The 14,143-nt window shown below is 40.6% G+C and overlaps 1 protein-coding gene across 2 annotated transcripts in view; it reads right to left on the reverse strand.

Moving 5' to 3' along the window:
- LOC139784153 (putative inorganic phosphate cotransporter) overlaps positions 1–14,143 on the reverse strand; it is a 36,306-nt gene that overhangs the window by 7,906 nt on the left and 14,257 nt on the right. The gene's annotated exons all lie outside the window — the stretch shown is intronic.

Below are 14,143 nucleotides of genomic sequence, written 5' to 3' on the forward strand. Positions count from 1 at the left end.
AGTGATGCCTCACATCAATATGCTTCGATCGATTGTGATGTACAGGATTGCTGGCCAATTTGATGGCTCCACAATTGTCGCTGAATAATTTTGTCTTCTGAGCAGTCGTCATCCCAAGTTCCAGGAGAAAACTCTGAAGATATACAGCTTCCTTGGTGGCCTCACTCAAGGCCATGTACTCGGCCTCCGTTGAAGAGAGCGCGGTAGTTGGCTGCTTTCGTGACTCCCATGTCACGGGGTTTCCCGCCAGTATGAAAGCAAAGCCAGTGTAAGACTTCCGGTCGTCCAAACAGTTAGCCCAATCGGCGTCAACGTAGCCGAAAAGTGATTTCGTCGTTTTCCTGAATGATAGTCCGACGTTCCTGGTGCCCTTCAAGTATCTGAGCACGCGTTTAGCAGCAGACCAATGACTCGAGTCGTGACAGTCATTGTATTGACTCAAATAGCTGACAGCGTGGGCAATATCGGGTCTGGTGCAAATCGCCAAGTACATCATGGCTCCGACCAGCTCACGATAGGGAAAGGTCCCATCTTCTGGAACAGATTCTTCATTTCTTCTTAGCCTTGTTCCGGGATCCAATGGGGTTCCGACAGGTTTTGATTCTAACATTCCAAAACGTCGCAATACATCGTCTATATAACCCCTTTGGCTCAAGGACACCACTTCCTTGTTCTGAGAGAACTCAATTCCGAGACAGTATTTTACTGCTCCCAAATTCTTGACTGTGAATTTTGTCGACAAAAAATCGAACAATCTGGAGACGTCTTGATCACTTCTTGATGCCACGATCATGTCGTCTACGTATACAACGACGATGAGGATGTCTTCCCCTTTCCCGAGGTAGAATACGCAGGGATCACTGTCAGATCGAGTGAACCCGAAACTTTCGAGGGTTTCACTCAACTTCGCGTGCCAGCGTCGTCCAGCTTGACGCAGGCCGTAGAGAGCCTTTCTCAACAAAAGCACTCTGTCCCCGCGGCGGAACTCCTTCAACATTTCAATACATGCCTTCTGAATCCTACTACCTTTCTTCTCTCGGGCGATAACTCTTTCTAAAATCTCTTCAAAATTCGGGGGGCATTCCATGAAGATTTCCTCCTCCAAGTCGCCGTTTAAATACGCGGTGGTTACGTCGAATTGACTCATTGTCAGGTCGTGTTGAGCGGCGAGCGCAGCTACCGTTCGAACAGAGCTCATGCGAGCCACTGGTGCGAACGTGTCTCTGAAGTCCACACCTGGGCGCTGCGAGTAGCCTTTCGCAACCAGTCGGGCCTTCCTTCGGTTCAAGGTCCCGTCACTATTGTACTTGTTTCGGAGCACAAATCGACTCCCGATCACCTCGCGATCTTTAGGACGTTTAATAACGACGCACGTTTCATTTGCAATGATCGATCTCATTTCCGATTCCATTGCGATGAACCACTCATCCGCTTCGGGACTTTGTAATGCCTCCTTAACAGGAACCTCGGCTAGATAGGCAAATTCCACATCCACATCGGCTAACGCTGCCTGGTATTGCTTCTTGGGTCTCCCTCTAGAGCCGGTTCTTATTAAACGCGGTCTTCCTCTGCCCCTTAGAGGCAACGTTGCAACATCGTCGTCTGACTCCTCTTGATCAGATGAGTCTCCTACATCGTCATCGGACGCGTCTTCCGTTTCTTTGGTAGCGAGGGGAAGCTCGATTTCGTGGTCCTCAAAACCTTCCGAAAACTCCTCATCTTGTGTGCAGAAGTCCTCAAAATCTTTGTCCATCCGAATCCTGTCGCTCTCCAAAAATCTCACATCACGAGACACATCTACTCGCCGTTCCTCTGGGATCCACACCCGATACGCCTTGGATTCCTCGGAGTATCCAACCAGGATTCCTCTCTTCGATCGATTCTCGAATTTACTCTTGTTTGGATTTCGATCTAGAGTGTAGACGATGCATCCGAATTCCCGGAAGTGACGTACGTCCGGCGCTCTACCTTTCCACATCTCGAAAGAAGTCTTCCCGCTGAGACTGCGCGAGGGACACCGGTTTCTTATATAATTAGCAGTATTTACGGCTTCTCCCCAGAACGATGGCGGTAATCCAGATTGGATTAACAAACATCTCGCCATTTCTATTAGAGTACGATTCCGCCTCTCCGCGACGCCGTTTTGTTCCGGGGTGTGCGTTACAGTTAATCGCCGGCCTATACCGTGCTCTTTCAAGAAACGATCTAATTCGTGACTTCGATATTTCCCCCCGTTATCGGACTGAAGGTACTTTATTTTTTCTCCGGTCAGCTTCTCGACGAAGGCTTTGTAGTTTTTGAACGCATCTAAAACCTCATTTTTACCTTTTAGCAGCCGAATTTCGCACCACCTCGAGTAATCGTCGATAAAAGTAACGAGATACTTCGCTTTGCCATTCGATTCGACGCGCATCGGTCCGCATACATCGGTGTGTACTATTTCTAGAGGCTTCGAGCTTCTCGCGGACGTCGTTGGAAACGGGGTTCGCGTCATCTTTCCGCGAATACAGACTTCGCAATCGAGTTCGCTCGGAGAGACGTCGAAGTCGATGCCATGTAGGTTTCCATCGCGAACGCCACGCGCGAGATCGCGTACATTTAGGTGGCCCATTCGTCGATGCCATAACTCGAACGAATTGCGTGCCTCGCCTTTCTTGATAGTAGCATTACACTCGGACCTCGCTTCGCGTAAGTAATAGAGGCCGTTCGCGCGGTCGGCAACTAGCGCAACGTTCCCTTTCTTATCGATTACCTTACCGAAGTTTTTATCAAAAGTTACGGTGTACCCTTTGTCTACTATTTTACTAACTGAGAGTAGATTCGTTCTCAGCTCTGGAACGAGGAACGCGTCCTGTACACTAACTCTTTTGGATCTACCGTTAACCTCCGTCGCGAATAAATCTCGCCCTTTGCCGTTATGTTGGTTGACGCATTATTTGCGAGACTTACTTTTCCGCCTATTACGCTCGACGTCTTTACAAAATTGCGCGTATCTTTACATAAATGCGTTGAACATCCGCTATCTATACACCAAGTCTCGAGGGTATTACTGTCCTTCGCTTCGAATGCTTTTTGCGCGGGTGCTTCCGCCGACAATACATATAGGCTCACGTCGTCCGTCTTTTGAGCAACTGTCTCCTCGAGCAACGCTCGGCAATCGGCAGCTTTGTGTCCCACTTTGTGACATCTGTGGCATTTGTACTTGAAGGTCTCGTCTTTCTTTGAGCCGCGCTTGCCGTGCTGGTTGTCCTTCGAATCACGCTCACCAGTTTGCTTCGAGTTTGCTCGCCGTTTAACGCGTGGTCCCTTGGCCACCATGGCGTTTGACGTAGACGTGCGTGTGTCGGTTTTTCGTGCGTCATACTCCTCCACGATCTTTACACGTAATGCCTCTGGAGTGGGTAGACAGTCTCGAGACTCTATAGCACATCTGAAATTTTCAAAACAAGGAGGTAAACTGTACAATAACATGATCGTTAATAAATCATTGTTTATCTCTACTTCCATTTCTCCGAGTTTGTCTACAGTATCGAAGAATTGATTAAGATGTTCGCGAACGTCCTTTCCATCGTCCATCCTATGCAAGGTCAGCTGCTTTAGTAGCGTGGCCTTTCGCGCTGGTCCGGTCGACTGGTATATGGTTTGCAGCCTACGCCATACTTTGTTAGACGTTTCACAGCCCTTGATCCGCTTCAGCTCAGTGGGGCTTATTCCCAGGATGATATCAGATTTTGCCTTCCGATCCTCCTTTTCCCACGCCCCAGCGGCCGCTATGCTGCCTGCATCGTTAGCTACTATCGGGGGCTTTAATTTCTCCCCTGCCACGTACACCCACGAGTCGTTCTTGACCAACAAGGCCTCCATTTGGATTTTCCACGTGTCGAAATTATCTCGATTTAATGGCTCAATTCGCACAGCGTGATGGGAAGCCATCTTAACCTTTTTCTATCGACGACGCTCGCAGTCGGACTTAACCGTAACTTCGTGTACGTACGCCTCTTCGATTTTCGCACTTTCACTGCGAACTCTGGGCCCATAACCTATTGATGTTAGGAGCTGGCAGGAATTGAATGTGAGAGAAAACGTACTTATATATTTGAAATGTGCTTTAATAAGATCGTCGAGAGCGCGCTAGAACAATGTGTCGCGAGAAGAACGCGGAACAACAAGAACGAGCTAGATCGGCGCACGCGTGAAAAACAGAGTATCCTTAGGGCGCACACGCATATGCCCGTGTATCGCAATGACGGTGTAACCTACAGACCTCAACAAAGGTAACTACCCTAAGAGCAAAAAGTCGACTTTAAGTCGACTTGAAGTCGACTTCTACCGAAACTGACTTGGCAGAAAAGTCGACATTTTTAAGGACGAAAGTCGACTTTAAGTCGACTTGAAGTCGGCGAATGTCGCAAAAACCACCGACTTAAAGTCGACTTCCCGTCATGATGAAAAGTCGACTTCCCGTCATGACGAAAAGTCGTCTTCCCGCCAACTTTTAAAGTCGATAAAATAAACCGCCGCGTACGTCTGGAGGTCGATTGTGTATCTTGAAACGAGGTAAAAATAACAAAAGTTAACAGATTTTATTAGATTTTGATAAATAAAATCGTAGATACGCTAATGAATTTTCTCACTTTTGTAATTTTTACCTCATTATTTCAAGATACACAATCGACCCCTTGCTGGAGGGCTAAAACTGATGCATTTCGATTTTTTTTCATATATAAAATAATTTAATTATCTAAAAAACTGTATAATTACAATCCTAATGTTTTATTCTTAATTACAAAGGCGGCCATATCTGTGCCACTTCTGCGTGCGCGGATTCCGGCAGCCACTTCTGGTAAGCTGACAATAACAGAACTAAAATTAAAACATTCCAGCGTTAATCGCGAAACAATATGCAAAATTAGCTATATAAATATATATCATATTATTATCATAATGTTGTAAATATATAATAATATTATATATATATATATATATATATATATATATATATATATTATTATAAATATATAATATCCACAGACTTTTATACTAGACCACTAACATCTATGGACGCACTGCCGAAAAGCTGATGCGAGTGCAAGGTGCAAGTGTTAGTGAAGGGTGCGGCCATATTGAATTAACAATAAGTCACTATCGGGTGTTCAGTTGCTCATGATGTGCGTTTATCTGCATTCGTTATTACAGTACATAACGAAGCAGGCGAATGTTTTTGTGTTAAATATTGGTACATGTTATCAATAAGTTTGTAAGTCATGCCTTCGACGTGTAGCGTACTTGGATGCCGAAATCGAACCACTACTCCTGTAGTATTAAACCCTTTCTTTTGGACATTCTGTATATGCCAGACTATTGTATAGAAATCTTGTATAAAACCACTTGTATAGAATAGTAGTATAGCATATCTTGACTAAAATCAACATGGCGGCAAGCATCACGGCCGAGATGTCTGTCAGCGGTCTAGTATTGTATAGAAGTCTATGATAATATCTAAATATTATTTTATAAATTAAAATCTCACATTTTTTAGCCAAACCCCAGATTTCTAGCAGTTTGTGTTTGGACACGACTCCCTGCGACTGCAGCGTTTGTACTATTGCTTGAGTGCGTGGTATCAACCTGAAAAAATCGTATTGAATTGATGTAATCTATTCGATGAATCAACGTGAAATCGAAAGGAGATAGAATAACGATTTACCTGGCCCATGACTTGGTGATGCTCCCAGGTGTCGTCAGCAGCGACGGGACAAATCGTTTCAGCTTAGGGCACACTTGACCCTCCAAGAAGAAATACGCTAACCACTTGACACCGTCCACGGATGCTCTATATCCATCGATGGTAGTGCCCATTCGGCCTTTCCGAATGTACCAGACACGCGGCAAATGATCTTCCCGGTTCATTGATTATATCTATAAATATCTTTATAAATAAGTAGGAAAAACATTATAAAGCAACAATTGTGATAAAAATACCTTGGCGGTGGATCAACCAATGGTTCACTAAGATGGCATAGCATGGGCGAATTTCGGCAATCATTCGGGTTCTATCACCGTGACACCTCGCATGTACATCTTATTCGTTTCGTACACCTCTTTATAAACCACCTATTCCGGACTGATTTTCCGTAGAACGCACGAAGAATGCATGAACACAGGTTCCTTCATTTCTGATGTTCTGAAAGATGATACAGAATGGAGAGGTCGCATTCAATAGGTCTTAATTATCGATGATAATTAATAACACACCATACCTAACCTGTAAGCATGTTTCCACTTGGCCTTATCCTGATCCTCTTTTACCTCGTCGGGCAAAACCTTTCTCGCGACTTGATCCGCCATACCTGCAAGAACTATCTGGCGTCTTATCGTGTCCTGTCTCGCGGCACGTATTCCTCGCACTCGCGTAAACTCTGGTCCACTCATCTGGTCCTCCAGCCTCCTCGAGATTCGCCGCCATATTGATGATGCATGACGCGCCGCTTGACTGTTTTCCGTCTTTTTATAAGTCGACTATTTAGAAGTCGACTTTTAGTCGACTTTCCGCCATTTTTAGAAGTCGACTATTTAGAAGTCGACTTTTAGTCGACTTTCCGCCATTTTTAGAAATCGACTAGAAGTCGACTTATAAAAGTCGACTTGCCGTCGACTTTCCGTCAACTGTGCTCTTAGGGTACATGCCAACGTATAAAGTGCATGGCCAAATATATCATTTGATTGGCAGTTTACTACCTTCATTAGACACAAGAGCTCAATTTCTACAAATTTATTTCACATCAGAAGACGAACAATTAAATTTGCGATATGATTCTGCACCATCTCTCAAAATAGAAATTTTGAAAACTTTACAACAGATTCTTCGTGACAATAATAGTTATGTACGTAGCTTTATAACAGCTATTGAACAAATGGCACTTAACAAAGATAACTATAAAATTGTAATTCATGCTGAAAAGCGACCGCTTGGTGAACACAGAGGTCGCTATAATGCTCCAACAACTAACGAAGTCGCAGTATTGATGGTTGACGAAGACTGTGGATTTAGGGATATAGTATTGCGATCACGCGATAATACATTTCAAAGAATATCTGAACTTCACCGTTCTTACGATCCATTGCAGTACCCTCTTATATTCATAAGAGGCGAAGATGGTTACAACATCAGTATCCCACAAATAGTACCAACCACTGGACAAGATAATCCTCGCAAAATGGTTTCCTGTATGCAGTTTTATGCGTATAAACTTATGGTAAGAGAAAATAGCTTTAACACGCTACACAGATATAGCCAGTTATTCAATCAATATTGCGTTGATATGGGTGCAAAAATGATTACTGAACGATTAAATTTTATTCGGGCACATCAAAAAACATTACGAGCTGAAAATTATATACATTTGAGAGATGCTGTAAATGAAGACTCTAATGTGGCGGATATAGGGCAACTGGTTATTTTACCATCCACATTTACAGGATCACCTAAATATCTCCATGAGCGGACACAGGATGCCCTTACATATGTTCGTAATTACGGAAGACCTGATTTATTTATCACATTCACGTGCAATCCAGAATGGCCTGAAGTTAAAACAGAATTGTATCCCGGTCAACGTCCAAGTGAAAGACACGACATTGTTGCAAGAGTGTTTCAATTAAAAGTACAACAACTTATGAAAACCATAACAAAGAAGGACATTTTTGGTCAAGTTCGATGCTAAATGTTTTCAATTGAATGGCAGAAGAGAGGTTTGCCTCATGCCCACATTTTAATTTGGTTAGTCGACAAAATAAGATCTGATGAAATAGATAGCATTATTTCAGCTAAAATCCCCAAAAAGGATGAAGATCCATTACTTTACGACATAGTATGCAAGAATATGATCCACGGTCCATGTGGAGCCGTCAATTCCTCATCACCTTGCATGTCAAACGGTACATGTTCAAAAAGATATCCCCGTGATTTTCTTCAGTATACACAAACTGGCGATAATGGATACCCTAAGTACAGAAGAAGATGTCCGACTGACGGTGGAAACATTTATACTATATCGCATTGTAACTTCATTGTTGATAATAAATGGATAGTCCCATATTGTCCGATTCTCTCCAGATGCTTCGTTGCACACGTCAACGTTGAATATTGCCATTCTGTGCAAGCAATCAAATATATATGTAAGTATATTAATAAAGGTAACGATGCGGCTACGTTTGCCGTTGAAAATAAAAAAGATGAGGTTCAGAACTATTTGAATGGCAGATATTTGAGTACCTCTGAAAGTATCTGGAGAATACTAGGATTTTCTATTCACGAGCGCTATCCTCCAGTTGTTCATTTATCTGTCTACTTAGAAAATGGGCAAAGAGTGTATTTTACTGAAAGAAATCTACAGAAAGTTATAGAAAATCCACCTCAGACCACTCTGACAGCCTTCTTTGCTCTGTGTGCAGTTGATAAATTTGCACAGACTTTGCTTTATCACCAAGTACCGGCTTATTATAAATGGTCTAACAAAAAATGGCAACGGAGAAAACGGGGCCAAGATGTAGATGGTTGTCCAGGTATAAAGCGGGACACAGTATTAAGGCGAGTGTATACTATACACCCTAATTATTCAGAATGCTTTTATCTCAGACTACTCCTACATCACGTCAGAGGACCGACGTCTTTTAATGACTTAAAGACGGTGAATGGTGAAATAATGCCCACTTATCGCGCGGCGTGCCAAGCCCGGAATTTGCTTGAGAGTGACACGCACTGGCGAGATACACTATCAGATGCAGCTATTTCAGAAAGTGCACACAAAATGAGAGAGTTATTTAGCATTATGCTAATGTTTTGTGAAATGTCTAATCTTTTAGAATTATGGAATGCATACCGGACACACCTATGCGATGATATTTTACATCGGGTTCGACAGAAAAGTAAGAATAGTGAGGTTCAGTTCACAGAGGAAATTTTCAATGAGGGGTTGATTCTTCTTGAGGACATAGTGTTCACTCATGGAGAAAAGTGCTTGAAAGAGTTTGGTTTGCCAGAACCTCAGCGCAATGATTCAAACATAGATAACCTACTTTACTTACGAGAAACAGTACACAATATCGACGACTTACAAGTATATCTGCAAGAAAACGAAGTGAAACTGAATACAGAACAAAAAATGGTATACGACGTACGAGATAATAAATAGTGTCGAAGATAATAAGGGTAACATTTACTTTATAGATGCGCCAGGAGGTACTGGCAAAACGTTTGTCATTTTATTGATTTTGGCGAAAGTAAGAAGTCAAAAGAAGATCGCTATCGCGGTTGCCTCATCAGGCATAGCTGCGACTCTTCTAAGTGGTGGAAGAACTGCCCACTCTACTTTTAAGTTGCCACTGAATGTGTCCTTGGACCAAAGTTCCGTATGTTCCGTGAGAAAAAATGGTGTTACTGGTAAACTTCTCCAACAGGCATCCTTGATAGTATGGGACGAATGTACGATGTCGCACAAGTCCCATATAGATGCCGTCAATCGAACCCTTAAAGACTTGAGAACATCAGAAAAGGTAATGGGTGGGGTAACATTTGTTTTTACCGGTGATTTCAGGCAAACTCTGCCAGTGGTGCCTAAAGGAACACGTGCGGATATTATGAAAGTTTGCATGAAAAAATCTGAAATTTGGCAGCATGTAAAAAACTTCGACTGACTATTAATATGCGAGTTCATTTACGAGGAGACAAGAATTTAGAACAATTTGCAGAGTATTTGCTTAAAATTGGTGACGGCTCTATCTCTATAACGCAGAATGGCTACATTAACATTTCTGATATTGTAGGAACTTGCGTGCGAACTATTGATCAAATTATTGACAATGTTTATCCAGATATTCAGAATTTAACACAAAAGGAAACAAATTGGCTTTGCGAACGTGCAATCGTAACTGCAAAAAATAAAGCTGCAGAGGAGATTAATGAAATAGTTTTACAAAAAGTCACCACCGAATGTAAAACATATAAGTCAATAGACACAATGGTAAATGGAGATGAAGTCATTCACTATCCGATTAAGTTTCTCAACTCTCTTAACCCTGCAGGATTGCCTCCACATAAACTGAGACTAAAAGTTGGTACCCCGATAATGCTGCTTCGAAATCTTAAACCACCACGGCTTTGCAAGTTAAGCGTCTCATGCCTTACATTATAGAAGCAACCATTCTGACAGGACCTGCAGCCGGTGAAATAGCATTAATTCCAAGAATACCTATGGTCCCTACGGATTTGCCATTTGCGTTTAAAAGGCTGCAGTTTCCTGTTAGAATGTGTTTCGCCATGACGATTAATAAGTCCCAAGGACAAACCTTCAAAGTAGTTGGCGTAGACCTCAGAAACGAAGTCTTTTCACACGGCCAATTATATGTAGGACTCTCACGGATTGGTTCAACAAAGGACCAAACAATGCTGATTCCTGATGAGAGCAATAAAACTCGCAATGTTGTTTTCACAGAGGTTTTTAACGATTAAAAAACAAATCCAATGATCAACTAATAAACAAGTAGAATCAACGTCATTATAAAAGACAGATAAATAAATATATATAGAAAAATATAGATAATGGAAAACAAGCATTAAAGTAACATTGAAATGTGATTTTTGTCGGAGTACAGTTTATAATATACAAATAAAATACATATTTAGTTCACCTATCTGCATTACAATTAGTGAAAAATCATTAAAAATAGTTTAATACAAAAAATGGAACTTAAAAAATTCTATCCAAAAAACGTTATATAAAAAAAACACTGGATTAGGCCTACTAGGGACACCACGTTAAAAAAAACGCGCCTAACACTATACCTCCGAGGTGGTGTGGAATATATTATCTCTGAGATGTATAAAAGTTGAAACTTTATAAAATGTCGAACACGAAAATGATTGATCCTGAGAAAAAAATATAGAACGTTTTTTGTATAGAATTTTATAAGTTACAAATTTTAACGCAGATTTATATACTATATACTGGGCAAAGTATATAAATATATATAAAAACAATAATATACTTAACTAGCTGGTTACCCGGGCTTCGCCCGGGAGTCGTTTTTCTTAAAGGAGTTCCATAAGGAGTCGGGTTGATTTAAAAACGGTAGTTTAACTTTTACACATGAATAACACATTTTAGATGCTTAAGTTTTAAACTTTTTTGCTTAACAATGATCACATATTGGATCAATTTTCCAAATTATTACTTTCGGATGAAATTGATATTCGTAATTTGAATCATAACTAAATGTTTCTAATTTCAAAATGGACCGCATAAATGATTTCATGGATTAAACATGTTGTAACCGGTCTTTTTCTACTCAAGTTTCACACTATTGAGTCATTTTCGCTTCTCCGATATTTCACTTACCGATTAACGACATCATCCTTTGGTTTACCCTAGCGTTTTTTAGGGAATTTTGAGATTGCTCGCTCGCGATGAACACATAATCTCGATTTTAAGAAAAACGACTCCCGGGCGAAGCCCGGGTAACCAGCTAGTATAAAATAAAATAAAATATTTCTTGATATTACTCACGTATATTTGATTTAAATATATTAATATTTACATTAAACAAATCACTACAACTAAACGAGTTTAGTCAAATTAACAACATTTTTTTCTCAGTGTATAGTGGAAATTATGCAAGACAATATATTTAGGTGTCTGAAATAACTTTTAATGATTTTTGTATCCTGTTACATACATATGAAATAAAATTTAAAAAACACACACACACACACATTAATGCGCGCGTAAAAAGAGAAAATGTACCTGAACTGCACTTGAAAATTATATATGTATATCTTAAGATTGAACTGTTTCCGCGCTCGTGGCAGAAAGAACTACTTTATGATGTGTAGATATATTATTTTAATTGTGTGTGTGTGTGTATGCAATTATACATTAAATGTGTAATTTCGCATAGTGGTCAAAATTCTGTTAATTATTGTAAGTTGCTCTCTAAATTATTAGAGTGACTGCAATAGTCACTCCAAAAGAGAGGGTGGTTACCCCAATTTGAGTAAATGCACTCATAGATAGGAGTGAATTTTTCACTCAAATTTTTACAGCGGCTACTCTACCGGAGTGATACAATCTCACTTTAAAGCTATAGTGAATCACGTTTCACTAAAGATCAACTGACAAATGACTCTAACAGAATGAAATTTTCCTCTAAAAATTGCAGAGACATAATTCACTCCTGTGGACACTGATCTACTATACTCGAAAAGAGTGTCCTTTCATTCAAATGAAGTGCAATTTCACTCCAACTTATAGAACGCAACTTTACTCTTTCTTAGAGTGGCGAATTATTCAAAGTGCACAGGCTCAGTTTTCACTTTTCGTTACACTTGCATGCGTTTCACTCGTTTTTAATGATATTTCACTCTTCGACTTTTAGAGAACGTCTTGCTTAAATTTTAATCATAATCATCTTATATGCTGTCCAAATTTTTCTTGACCTTTCAGCATGAACAAGACTTTAAAAGTATTGAAACAAATCAGTGAAGTTTATCACGACAATCGAAGAAACAATGACGGCGATTACAATCTAACAATTCATTATTGATCCTAATTAGTGGCCTTGTAGAGACAACGGTAGCCCTTATCTGCTCACAATCAGTTGAGATCCGTGTATATGTGCGGCAAGATGTCCGCGTCGCGTCGTACAGAAGTGAATGTATCAGCTTTGCTATATTCTACGGAGGATCAATGTAAAGAAAAGAGTCTCGTCAACTGCAGCGAGATTTATCCGGTTACCGCGATTAATCTCGCGCTCGAAGAAGAAAAGCATTTCATTGCGCCAAGCTCCACCAGATGCACTTTACTCCCTCGAATCCGCGGACAATCGAGGAAAATTTCCTTCCTCCGACACAGATTCCAGAACGGTGATCGGCGCGATCGCGAATTTACGGGACATTCTACGACTGGTAAAAACCGACGTAAGCAGTTACGCTCGATCAGGCAAATTTAATAATTCAAATATCTCTTCAACTGTATACAACTTGATTTATTAGGAGTATAAAAAAGTTCTCGGCTTTAGATTTCATGAAATCGAAACTACATTTTAAATTTTAGTTATTCTCCCGCTCTTTTGCGGTTTGAAAGTGCTGACATATAGCTTTTCAAAATGCCACACAGTTTGGCATTTGATGCATATAACTTTACAAATCGGTGGTGTTTACAATGGCAATGACAAAAGAGCATATTCGATTTTCCATCCACTTTGCGTTTCATTTGAAGAAAAACGCTGCTGAAGCCACTAAAATGATTTGTGCTGCATATGGTGAGAATGTCGTAACACATTCTACGTGTAAAAGATGGTATCAACGATTTCGCGAAGGAAATTTCGATCTTGAAGACCATTCGCGTGCTGGACGCCCTCCCCAATTTGAAACGGACGAACTGCAAGCATTACTCGATCAAAACACCGCACAAACTGAAAAGGAGCTTGCACAGCAGCTCTTTCTGTAAGTTTTCAAATAAAAATTGAATTTTGTGAAAAAAAAGCCGAGAACTTTTTTATACTCCTAATACATCGACGACAAATCAACTATGAAGTTCGACATCTTGAACGTAAAATTTAATAGCACAAATTTAAGTACTTAAAAGAATACGTCAAGAATATTTCAATCGTTGCAAGTGCGTCATTTACAGTATGCCATATCCACGAAGATCCGAGATTTATTCTAATTGATCAAATTCAACATTTTCGTCACCCAGAGATGTAAACTCGCGCACGAAATATGTACACGGAGAAAATTGCTACGGTTGTTACAACAACATTCTCTATGATTGAAAAAGAAATGTATGTGAATTCAAGTTAAATTGATATTACATTGAATGTAGCTGTTAAGATATGCTCATTTATACAGTTTTCATAACTGTAGTTCTTACGATACGTGACATTCGGTTACAATACCCTCGTATATGGTTGCCTCAACCAAAGGATTATTGCTATCTCTCTTATGTGGTCTGCAGCACAAGTATTATGGTTGAGAGATCCATAAGATATAGCTGCACGGTACAGCACTGAATCACTGCATGATTGAGAGTTTAGTTCCATTGCGCGCGCAAAAGAATTTCTGCATAGAATAAAGTGGATTTGATAA

Source organism: Temnothorax nylanderi, unplaced genomic scaffold, assembly GCF_030848795.1.
Source record: "Temnothorax nylanderi isolate EJ_2023f unplaced genomic scaffold, tnyl_v1.0 TNYL_tig0591_pilon, whole genome shotgun sequence".
Classification (NCBI taxonomy): Eukaryota; Metazoa; Arthropoda; class Insecta; order Hymenoptera; family Formicidae; genus Temnothorax; species Temnothorax nylanderi.